The sequence below is a fragment of the Mesocricetus auratus genome, unplaced genomic scaffold (assembly GCF_017639785.1).
Source record: "Mesocricetus auratus isolate SY011 unplaced genomic scaffold, BCM_Maur_2.0 Super-Scaffold_100015, whole genome shotgun sequence".
NCBI lineage: Eukaryota > Metazoa > Chordata > Mammalia > Rodentia > Cricetidae > Mesocricetus > Mesocricetus auratus.
The window spans coordinates 26,276,545-26,289,618 of NW_024429198.1; the positions used below are offsets into that span (position 1 = coordinate 26,276,545).

The 13,074-nt window shown below is 43.1% G+C and overlaps 1 pseudogene; it reads right to left on the minus strand.

The window, feature by feature from the left end:
- Positions 1–13,074, minus strand: part of LOC110343652 — a 58,604-nt pseudogene that overhangs the window by 24,302 nt on the left and 21,228 nt on the right.

Here is a 13,074-nt window from a genome sequence, read left to right on the forward strand (position 1 = left end):
CAGCCTCTCTGAGGAGCAGAATTCCACCTCAACCTTTGAATCTTGAGTTCTTTAGAGGGATAGAGATTTAGATAAATTCCCTTCCTAGCTGTGAAAGAGACGGTGCCTGAGGGAACAGAATTTCCCCAGGCTGCAGCTCTTGTGTCATAACAGCTGCTGGTAGCAGAGGAGTTGCCATTACTGATTAGGACAGCCTTGGTTTAAAAGGCAGCAACAATTTAAAAAAAGAGCAACACACCCAGGAACAGCAGGTTGCTGTAATTCTCCAACATCACATCCCTGTACAGATTCCACTGAGCAGGCTCCAGGTATTCCCTCTCTTCTGGAGTGAAATCAATGGCCACATCCCGAAAAGACAGCATCTCCTGAAGTAAAGAAAAAAGAATGAATGCTATATACTATGCTAATTAAAACTGCCAATAAAAACTTAAATACCAGAGGCATATGTGTTTCTGGATATAAATGAAAAGTCACCAGAGGGAGAGGAGAGCTTCTAGTGCTTCTGATATAGGAAAGCAATATCCCTGAAATCAGTCTGTAGTTCTGTGACAATGCATAGAACTCATCATTAAGGAAATTGAATGGCAGAAGATACTAGAAACTCCCATGGATATTATACTTTTAGTTATTTATTAAGGTATTTCAAGACAGGGTTTCTCTATGGCTTTGGAGGCTGTCCTGGAACTAGCTCTTGTAGACTGGGCTGGTCTCAAACTCAGAGGTCTGCCTGCCTCTGCCTCCAGTGCTGGGATTAAAGGCACCTGGCTGGATATTCTACTTTTAAAACCCATAAAATGGAGAGCCAATGTATCTACAGAAGAGTATTGTTGAGGCAGGAGAGATGGCTCAGTAGTAAACAGCACTGGCTGCTCTTCCAAAGGACCTGGGCTTGATTCCCAGCAGCCACATGGCTGCTCACACCTGTCTGTAACTCCAGTTCCAGAGGATCAGACAATCTCCCAGGAATGGACACTACATGAACATATAAATAATACAATTTTGAAACAAAACATGCATTTTGTCCCATGCTCATATCATAAGACACCACACAGGATGTACATTCTCACAGTAGAGCCATAGTGATGGGGAGGACACTTCTCACCCCAATATGAACAATCACGAATGATAAACACAATGAAGACGCAGTTCTGATGCAGCAACTCTGGGTTGAGGCCCAGCTCTGTTTCTCTTTTAAACTGATTCAATCTCATATAGTTCTGGGTGGCCTTGAACTCCTGATCTTCCGGATTCCTCTGCCCAAGTTGTCAGATTTAAAGTCGTGTGACCGCCAATTACTGTGATTTAAGGTGTATTCGTGCACGCCTGGCCTCTATGGCTAACTAGTGGCTTAGGTCTTCATGCCAATCTTCAGGAAAGATTTGTTGGATAACAAACAAAATATCACCATATATATAATAAAGAATACTAGAAATAAACCATGTAAAAAGTATGAAAAGCGGGAGGATGAGGCAGAAAATACCACAGTGATGGAAAACAATAAACATCTAACATCACATGCTAAGGCATAAGAGGGCCTTGACAAACACAAAAGCTGACAAGACTTACAAGAGCATGAAAAGACATGAAAGAACAGTCTGTCAGTCAGTCAAGAATCCCGTCAATGTACTAAAGAGCACCAGAGGAATTGTAAAAGATTCATTGGACACAATACAAAGAATAAAAAAGAGAGAGAAACAAGAAAGCCCGTATTGACACACGCATGCAGTCTTAGTTTATGGAAGGCTTAGGTAGGGACACAAGGCATATGTGGCCAGCCTTGGGATTTCTACACTGCCTGTGCTGTATAAACTCCTCCCTCATTTAAACAACCAACGACTCACTCTGCCATTAAAGACAATGAACTTAAGGAGAATAAATGGCTTATTGATGTCCAACAACAACAACAACAAAACATAAGAATGACAGAAATGACAAGGACAATCCAGGATTTGAAACTGGAATTCAATAAAGAGAAAGATTGATGAGGGCATTAACTGAAATGAAGATGGAATTGAAAAGCCAACAATCCAACCGCAAAAGCTTACAGTTGAATGAATCAAGCAGAACAAAGGTGTCAGGACTTAGAGATAAAGTAGTTGAGCTACATGAAATAAGTTAAGAATATGAATGCACAAAAGGAAACACTATGAGAAGACAAAACCTGCAAAATACAGGCAGAGACGGGAAGAACTCCCAAGCCTAGACAAGATCTTCAACAAGATCATAAAAGAAATCCTCCTCCAATGAGGAAAAGACATCACCATAAAATTACAAGAAGCACACAGAACATGCAAGACAAGACCGGAAAGAAACTCCTCACAGCATACTGAGAGCTGCAAGGGAAAAGACAGGTGCATAGAGATCAGAGCTGATTTCTCAGCGAAAACTTTGGAACCCAGAAGGTCTTGGAGAAATGCATCCCAAGTCTTAAAAGACCATGACAGCCAACCTAAGTTACTACACACAGCAAAATGATCTGTCATAGCTGAAGGAAAAAAATGTAAGAAGCATTAAAAAAGTATATGCGTTCCAGACCACCTTCCAGTGCCTGCTTGGAGCCCATCCCCAGCGGTCCAGCCCATTCAGAGACTGGCAACGTCCAAGTCCTGCCTCCATCCACGAGAGGAGGTAAGCGTGGGCCCACACACTTAGAGTGGGAGACTTCAACACCCCAATCTCACCACTAGACAGGACCCCCTAGACAGAAACATAAAAAAGAAACAAAAGAACTAACAAAATGTGACCCAGTTGGGTTTAACAGACATCTGTAGCCCATTCATCTATCCCTTCTTCTCAGTGCCACGTGGAACCTTCTCTAAAATCAACCACATACTCGGGGTCAACACCAGGCTGAAGAAACCCACAGAAACAGCTGACCTGAACAAGGGGGAGACTGATAGCTGGGAAACCAGAATAGGACTGATCTAGACCTCCTGAACGTGGGTGTCAGTTAGGAGGCCTGGGCAATCCATGGAACCTCTGGTAGTGGATCAGTATTTATCCCTAGTATACGAATGGACTTTGGGAGCCCATTCCACCTAGAGGGATACACTCTCAACCTAAACATATGGGATGTCTAGGCTCTGCTCCAAATGATATAACAGACTTTGAAAAAAAACCCTTACCTTCTCTAAGGAGTAGAAAGGAGGGAGAGGGAACTGGGATTGACATGTAAAAAAAATTGTTTCTAATTTAAATTTAAAAAGTTTGAAATGTAAAAAACAAAATAAAAAGCATATACTACAGAGCAAACCTGAAGAAAATACTGGAAGCAGTATCTTAGGCTGAAGAGAAGGATGTATGTACATAAAGCAGAGGTTGTGGAACGAAGCAAGAAGCCAAAGTTACTGAAACCCTGGGCCCCTGAGAACACAAGCAGCTGCACCAAAAAGCAGCAGCACAGTGGCAACAACACTCATCAAAGCAGCTAAAGCCTCCATTCCCCAGGCAAAAGGCATATGCCAGGAGAATGGAGCAAGAAACAAAATCCAGCTTTCTGTTGTCTGCAAGAAACGTATTTAGGAGCTTTTATACACAGGTTTCCATGATAGTCTGAATTTCTTTGTTATCCATTATAATGTCCTCCTGTTCACTTCTTGTAGCAAGGGTTCTCATTGTTAATAATGAAAACTCGAAGTCAGCTGTCAGGGGGTGAAAGCTGAAGGATCAGAGAAGCAGAGCAACCAGGCATTAGAGAGTTCTTACCTCTACCAATGGTCAGGCCAAAGGGGCGATCCTTCCTCAGACTACACTGCTCAGAACGACAGACTGCTTCAGACTGCCTGCCTCTCAGACTGCACTGAGCTCCTGTCTCCTCCTGTCTTATATTCCTCTCTCCACCCAGCCATACCACTCCTGTTTTCTCCTCCCCAGAGCAGACTAAAGGCGTGTGACTCCTGAACACTGGGATTAAAGGTGGAGCCAGCAACTCTTGGCTCTGTTTCTCTTTTTGACTGGATGAAATTCGTGTAATCCAGGGTAGCCTTGGACTAACTGAGATCCCCCTGCCTCTGTCTCCCGAGTGCTAGGATTAAAGGTGTGTGCCACCACAGCCTGCCTGCTAGTAGATTAGCTCTGCACTGTGATATTCAGACAAGCTTTATTGGTTAAAACAAACAAAATATCAGGACAATTTCTGATCCTCTTTAGGTGAGTTGGGCCATGTATCACTCAATATTTCTTATCTTTTCAATGTATCTGCCGTGAATTTGTTAAATCTTTGAATCTTTTTTTTTGTTTTTATTTCATTAAGTTCTGTTTTGATTTTTATTATGCCTTGTCATGGACTGGGTTTGGATTAGGTTTGTTCTTGTTTTTCTCAGTTGTTCAGTTTGTATCATTAAATCATTTGCTTGTTCAGCTGTAGAGATGACTCAGAAGTTAAGAGCACTGGCAGTTGTTCCAAAGGACCGGGGTCCAATTCTCAGCACCCACATGGCAACTCACAACTGTCTATAACTCCGGTTCCAGGGGATCTGGTGTCCTCACACAGACTTACATGTAGGTAAAACACCAATGCACATAAAATTAAAAATAAATAAATTATAAAAAATTATTTGCTTGTACGGTTTCTCATATTTTCTTTTAGGAATGATTCAAACAAGTCAGAGAGGTTTAATCTTCTGATTTCATTTTCAGTCATATGCAGCTTTTATATATGAATGACCAAAATTAAAGAAGATGAAGCCCCTAAAAAGACTCAGAACAAATGAAGACGTGGAACGGTGGTGAAAGGTCTCTCTTCCAGCTTAAAAAAAAATTCCATGGCCAGATATTCACAACTGAATTCCCTCTCCCAGACTTTCAAAGATGAAGAGTCACTCCTCCAACTATTTAAAACATATAGAAACAGAAGAAATTTCCACAAACTCTGTCTGTGAACACGGTATTGCTCTAATAACAAACCCATGTAAAGACACCACAAAAACCCCAAAGGAAAGCCAGACATGGACACAGATAACTTCAGCCAAAAATATGTGCTGGAGAAAAGAAAACATCTTCAACAAATGTTCCTGGGAAGAGGGACGTGCCCTTGCAGAGACTGAAATTGGATTCTAATCGATCACCCTATTGCAAAACTCACCAAACTGATCAAAGACCTAAATGTGAAACCTAACCAGTAAATCTGATACAAGGAAACACAGTCAGTGCCCACATGAAATAGGTGTAGGAGAGGGCTTTCAGGGCAGTACTCAATCTGCTCTACAGCTAAGGTCAACAATTGATTAGTGCTATTTCAGACAAGTAAATAATTAGATACAGCTGAAGAAATAATCAGGTGAACAGGAATCCACAGAAGTAAACCTTTAACAGCTGTATACCTGACAGAGGAGTAAACTCCAGTATATACAAAGAGCTCAAAAAACAGAGTCCAAAAAGCAAGGACCCATTCTCAAAACAGGCTTGGGATCTGTACATAGAGTTCTCAAAAGAGGGTGGAAATATCAGAGAAACGTCTCAAAAACTGTTCGTGTGCCGAGCAGTTGGGGAAATGTGAATATGAACAATCTGAGACTTCATCTTGTCCTAGTCAGAATGGCAATGATCACCATAACGACTAAAATATAATGCTGGAGAGGGCGTGGGGAAAAGGGAGCCATCATCCACTATAGGTGGGATGGCAAACTCAGGAAATCAGTAAAGAGAATTCCCAAAATCTAAAAATAAATCTTCTATGTGCCCCAGCTATACCACTTTTTGTAATAGTTCAAAAGACCCTGACATCCAATCAGCAGATAGTTGCTTAGCCAAGTTCACTGCTGTTCTACTCATTAAAAGCTAGGAACAGATACACAAACATCCTTCAACTGACAAATGGTTAGGAAAATGTGGTACATATACATTATGGAATACTCTGCACCTGTAAAGAAAATAAAAGTCACAGGTCAATAGATGGACCAAGAAAAGATCATATTGAGTGAGGCAATCCAGATGCATAAAGGCAAACATGGCATATCCTTTGTAATCTGAGGCTCCTAGATCAAATGTTCAGATGTTTTTACACATCCTGGAGCAACTTCAGAAACCAGGAAGATAAAAAAAGATCATTGTGGGCATGTATAGTGTGTACTCACAGACATGCACTTGTTGTGGGGAGTGTGGTGTGTACTCAGAGACATGGACCTGTTATTGGGTGTGTGGTGTGTACTCAGAGACATGCACTTGTTGTGGGGAGTGTGGTGTGTACTCAGAGACGTGCACTTGTTGTGGGGAGTGTGGTGTGTACTCAGAGACATGGACCTGTTATGGGGTGTGTAGTGTGTACTCACAGACATGCACTTGTTGTGGGGAGTGTAGTGTGTACTCACATACATGGACCTGTTGTGGAATGTGTAGTGTGTACTTACAGACATGCACTTGTGGGATCTGAAATGTTAAGCATACAAGACAGTTCAAATAAAAAAGGGAAAGCAAAACCTGTTTGCCACCCAAAATGCTAGAGCAGACATGATTTTAAGCTTGGCGTTCTTGTGCCATCTATGTGGCTAGAGATTCTGATCATATATTGTTTTTCTCATTTATTTATAAGGCCATTTTTCTCACTTAATCCATAGACCCTACCTTTATGGACTTTAGAAAGTTTCCATGCAGTCACCTCGAATCTGTATTTAGATAATTTATTCCTCAAGAAGATTTATGAATGCATCGTTGCACTCATGGGGTTGAACGATTACCAGGAGTTTTCACCAAATTGAGGTCTGCTAAATATATGCATAACAGTCCAGGCAGTGGTGGCCTACACTTTTAATTCCAGCACTTGGGAGGCACAGGCAGAAGGATCTCCGTGAGTTTGAGGTCAGTCTGGTCTACAGAGTACATCCAGGACAACAAAGGCTACACAGAGAAACCCTGTGTGGAAAAACAAAAACAAAAAATATGCAGAAAACAAACCACTCAGGGCCAAAGTCTCGATGTTACACCTGCTATGGAGTGGTGTTGGGCGAAACTGCCTTCTTGCCTCTGGCAGCTTGTCACGCTGACCATGAAGGTTGCAAACAACCCCCACAGGAACACTACGGGAGAGGAACAGGGAGAGAATCCAGAGAACATGTGATCTCATGGGGGAAATGAGAAGAACGATGGCTCACTAATTACAGAGGGGAAGGGACAAGGATGTGTACCAAGAGTAAACTAACAGTAAAGATGTATGAAAAAGCCACACTGATGCATACTATTTTCTATCACCAACATCAAAAAGCAAAGCCTATAATACATGTCAGTCTGTATGTAAATATTCACACATAGTTTAAATCAATCCCCATCTTTACTGGCAGTGCTTCCTCCAACAGCTAAAGGCGACCTAAAAGAAACCCCAACATCAGGCATGAGAAACCCTATTTTGTCTTGATGGTCAGGGTTGTCCAATAGCTCTCCAAATATTACAAGCTATTACTAATTTGTGATATTGCTATGGGTGGAACGCCACTACCCATTACTCCATGGTGGGAAGCAACAGATCTCTAACTGGATTAAGACCCACTCAACAAAAGGAAATTATACCTGGTACTGGAAACCTAGTCAACAACTCAGGGCTGATGAAGACATGGATCTTAGAGGGGAACCTACAACCAGCAGCATAATCCAGGATAGTCCCTAACTATACCCTTGATTACTCCCAAGAGGTGGAAAGTGAGTTCCTGTTGTTGAAGAAACCATGCATCTCAAACACCTGACCAGACGCCTGGGCTGAAACTGACCCTCTTCCCTGAGGTCAAACTTTCATGGTAACGTAAGGTGAGGTGCCAACTTCCGAAGGAGGGTAGTGACCATCAGTCATGTCCAACTAGAATGCCTATGTATCACAACAATGACCTTCATGGCAAAATAATCCTAAACGGGGCACTGGCTCCCGTACCAAGGTGGCAATCGACAGCTCTCTAACTGGATTAAGACCCACTCAACAAGAGGAAAATCATTCCTGATTCAGGATATCTAGCCGACAACCCAGGACTAATTAAGTCATGAATCTTGGAGGAGAATTTACAATGACCAGTTTACCAACTCAGCATAAACCCTAACTATATTCTAAATATCTGTCATTATACTCAAGAACCTATTATCCCTATTAAAAAAACTTTTCTTGACAACAGATAGCATTACAGAAAGCTACAACCAAGCAACATGCAGAATTGGGGAGCATGGACAGCACAACTACTACCCCTAAAGCACAGGCATCACTGCAGAAGAGGGAACCGAAAGCTGTAAGAGCCAGAGGGATTAGGGGTTTTGTTGTGACAACAATAAACATGATAACACAAGAGAGGCTCAACACTACACAAAGAACTACAGGAAATTAAGGAATGCTAAAAGAGCCAGAAATAGTCTTCCCAAGGGAAGAACACACCAACTGGTTATAAAGTCCCGAACATGAGTGTAAGACTATATGTTCTGAGAAAATACATATGTATGTGTGTTCATACATGCATATGTAATACAATCCTAATTAGTCTTACTAAACCCAGAGTCAGATATCAGAGGCTGAAGCTGAAATATCAGAGAAGTACAGCAGCCGGCCACTAGAGTTCTTACCTCTCTTAATGCTCAGACAGAATAGGCAAGATCCTATCTCTATGAATCCTAAGACTGGGATTAAAGTACTGGGATAAAAGGTGTGAGCTCTGTTTCACTTTTAGACCAGAACAATCTCATGTAGCCCAGGGTGGCCTTGAACTCACAGAGAACCATCTGCCTCTGCTTCCCAAATGCTGGGATTAAAGACTTGCACCACCACCTCCAAAACTCTATGGCTAACTAGTGTGGCTGCTGCGATTAAAGGTATGTGCCACCGCCGCCGGGCGGTGGTGGCGCACGCCTTTAATCTCAGCACTTGGGAGGCAGAGGCAGGCGGATCTCTGTGAGTTCAAGGCCGGGCTAGACTGACAGCCTCTAAAACAATACAGAGAAACCCTGTTTCATAAAACAAACAAACAAACAAAAAAAGGTATGTGCCACCACTGCCTGGCCTCTATGGCTGACTAGTGTGGGTAATTTTGCACTCTGATCATCAGGCAAGCTTTATCATAAACAAAATATCACCCCACACATATATGTATGTATATATAATATATAAGCATATGTAACAGCACATCTGAACATATAACAACTAATGAAAACGAATATAAATGTGAATTTTAAGCAATCAGTATATAGTTATTGATTGTACCTAATGAATAGCACATGGTTGTCAACCTAAGTAGTCTTCAATGTCATGAGACAGTCTCCAGCTCGCAAACACTTGGTTTGACACATTTGTGTAATATATGCAAGAGCACACGAGATAGAGGGAATGACTGTGGAGGAAAATTATTGATAAGAAGCTGTGTCTAGATGTGAGTGAAAAACTCTTGGAAGGAGTCTGTGTTTGCACAGACTGATGGGCCATGGAGAAGTTCAGAATTGTGGAGACTGGAATTTTGCAGGATCAGAGAGTTATTACCTTATGTTGAGGTGTTTTACCCTTCAGAAACAGTTATTCCTTACATCACTCTGTAGTGGACCAAATAGCTTGGGACAATAGATTTAAAAACTTTTAGAATCCACTGACTTAGCACAACATGCACTTCTATCAATCCAAAATTTAAGTATATCATCAAATAGATCATAGGCATATAGTATATCACACCCCCCATCTTGCAGTTTCTGTGTCTCTAGTGTAGGCACCAGTATTTTTAAAATTTGCCTTCATAGATTACTTCGTTTGTTCTGCAAAACCATGGAACCCCATGACTATTTCCAAGTTGGAGCATGTTATTCGGCATAACCTAATCTTTGTTCCCAGGGCATGGCCACTCAAATGGCTCCAGACTAAACTACCCCCCTTTCCCTTTAAGACTAGAGCTGAAGTTGTCATAGGAAGAATCTATATGCAAAGCAGTGGGCCCTGAGTAAGGCACAGCCTTCCAAATTTATCTTTTTTGGACTCTAACTCAGCACAAAATCTTAGGCAAACCTTTCCATAACTATCCCAGGGAGCATCAGAGGACCTGGATGCCACATTCAGTGACAGAGTGTGTTTAAAGGCGTGTAGACTCTGTCAATAAAGTGAAGAGATAGAAGGAAGGCATGGGATGAGAAGACAAGGCAGAGCCTACCAGATCACCTGGGCCATTTCTCCCCTCTGCTGTGGACTCAGCCTCTTGTGCACTCTACAAAGAGTTGTCACTCGGACTCGTATAAAACGCTGATTGGCCAGTAGCCACACAGGACATAGATAGGACAACCAAACTAAAGATGATCAGAAGGACAAGGGCAGAGTCTGAGGAGTCTGCAAGCAGACACAGAGCAGGAGATTAACGTTCCATGTTAATAAAGGTACCACCATGTGGCAGAGGGTAAATACGGAATACGGGTTAACTTAAAATGTAAGAGCCAGTTAATTATAAGCCTGAGTTATATGCTGAGCATGCATAATAAATATACAGCCTCTCTGAGCCAATATTTGGGAACTGGCTGGTGGGAGAGAAACATCTGCCTACACCTCTCCCTTTCAGAGATACTCAAGCCTCCTCCTGTCAATCATGAGGTCCACTTATCCCATCACACCAAGTCCTCTCTCACGTTTGAATAGGAGTCCAAATTTATGACGTCACAGTCTCAAAAGGAATTGATGCAGTATTACTCTCCAGTAGTTTTCACTCTGCAGCATGAAGGCCACAATTATGTGGATTCTCCAAAGACAGCTTCATACTAACTACAAGATTATTCTGTGTCATATGGGAGTGCAATGTGGTGATTTCGGTTACAGGAGTCTATATAAGTGATTCCTACTCCATCGCAGGCATCCATAAATCTAACAATTCCGAAGGAAAAGCAACAAACATCCTATACAGCAACTGCCCTCACAGGACTCTGTCCCTGCAAACTAGGAACTTAAGGAACTTCTGTGAGCTTCCTAATGTATGATGGTCTAGGTGTCCTATGAAGTGTAGGTGGGGCTAGGTGTCCACTCTTCCTAGAAGTCCTGAGAAATCTGACTACTGCCATGTGAGCAAGGGTCAGCTAGGGAGAGATGCTTCCCCAGCCAAGCAGGAAAGTGAGCTCCCTTCAGCTCAGGTGGACTCGGGCAGCAGGGCGTCCTAAGAGACAAGACACTAACAGCACGTGGCTTTGGCATGTCCCCCTCTCTCCTGTCAAACCTGCACCCAGGTGCAATGGCCCAGCCTAGGTCAGCACAGCTGCATCTCCAGGTCAGCTTCTCTGCCTTCCAACCAGCCCAAGTCAGCTCCCTCCACGCCGGACCCGCCACCTTGCTCAGTCCCTCAGATCTGCAGGACGGCGCTGCACCCTGCACCAACCTCGATGTCAGAGATCCAAGCCCAGCGCTGAGCAGGACACGCGCTAGGGAGAAGCTAAGTTTGAAGACTGAATGCGAAAAACCGATATCCAAAGTCCCTTCTTGTGACGTCATCGTACGCTGGACTACATTTCCCACAAGGCAGCGCGAAGGATTTCCGGGAACCCGCTGAACGTTATCTGTACAGTGCTTGGATTCCTGCCCAGCTGTGCACAGGTGAGGTTGTAGGGAAACAGACTTGCGCACAGGGACAGCCACAGGGGATTCGGGCAGTTTCAGTCCTGTGATCTCAGCACCCGATGTTAGCCTGCGAGGCGAGCCTTTCACAGTAATGTTTAAATTAAAACACAAAGCTATCAAAGAAAATTTATAGATGCGTTATGTCTAAACACGATGTAGAGAATGGACAGCGGCTTTTGTTCAATATCCAGTAATAAAAATCAATAATCGTTGTTCTCTTGCGCTGACACCCAGCACAAGATGGATCAGACTCCACAGCTGGAATAGGGTTCATATGAACGCTGGAGTCCATACAGTTAAGTGTTGTGTAATATTTTGTGTTCTGATAAATAAGACTTGCCTGGAGATCAGACGCCAAGAGTTGGCCACTAGTTAATCTTAGGGGCCAGGCAGTGGTGGCTCACACCTTCAATCCCAGAACTTGGGAGGACCAAGCTTCTTATCCCAACATGTGGGAAGTGGAAAAAGGAATATAAGGTGGATGGAGACAGGATCTCCCCGCCCCCCCTCCTTTCAGTCTGATGATTCTAGAGACTGGGTCCGCCCATTCATTCCAGGATTGGTAGAGGTAAGACATTTTGTTGGGGTCCCTTGAATTGAGGGGTCCCCAAGCTGGATTCATCGCCCCAAGAATCAAGAGTCCACGTGCCAATTGATGCAACACGCAAGAGGCTTTAATTAGGCATCTGCAGATGGGCCTCTCGGTCAGCTTCTAGACCGATTGGCCCCGAGGTTCAGTTACAATCACCTTTTAAAGACAAAAACCACAAGCCTTTGGGAGGGGTCCCTATCTTGTGACGGGGGGGGGGGTTATGTGACTACTGACCAGGGGAAGTGGATGTCTTCCTGACCTACATGTTGTAAATTCCTCAGACCTTGGTATGTGTTAATCATCTCTCCCTAAGTAAATGGTGGTTATCATCTCCTTGTTTCCCACAAATCTTGTTTGCCCATGTCTGGCGCCCTCGTCAGTTCGTCACAGGTGGTCAGCAGCCTGGAATTTGGCCTTTTGTGGGTTTACAGCCCTTCTGCAATTAAGGTTGCTAAACCATACATTCCATTCTGTGGTTTGACCAGTTCCTGGAATGAGGCCCTTTGTTCACTTCCTAAGTTCTTTAGTGGGGTGACCCCCTTATTTAAGCTTATATTTTATTTCTATAAATTCGAGGTCTTTCAATTTCTAGTGGCTGCTGCTCTGACTTTCAGTCTTTCAGCTTTTACACTCAGTATCTGACCCTGGGTTTTTATTGTTAAGACTATTTATTGTTAAGACTACTATTAGGATCACGCTTCAGTGAAGGGCATGCGAGGGGCAGCAAAATGTTTACAATCCCTAAACAAAGTGAAAACTACTTATCTCTGAAGTTTCTTGCAATGAACTTCTAGAATCCACCTAAGGAACTTTCTGTAAATTATTTTTACAACTACCTCACACTTCTCACTGACTTTTCACGACTCTGGCAAGTAGTCAGCACAAGGTGTTCTCTGAGCACAGCTCTCCTCCTCTGCACCTCCTCCAGGAGGAGGGCACAGCTCCCAGG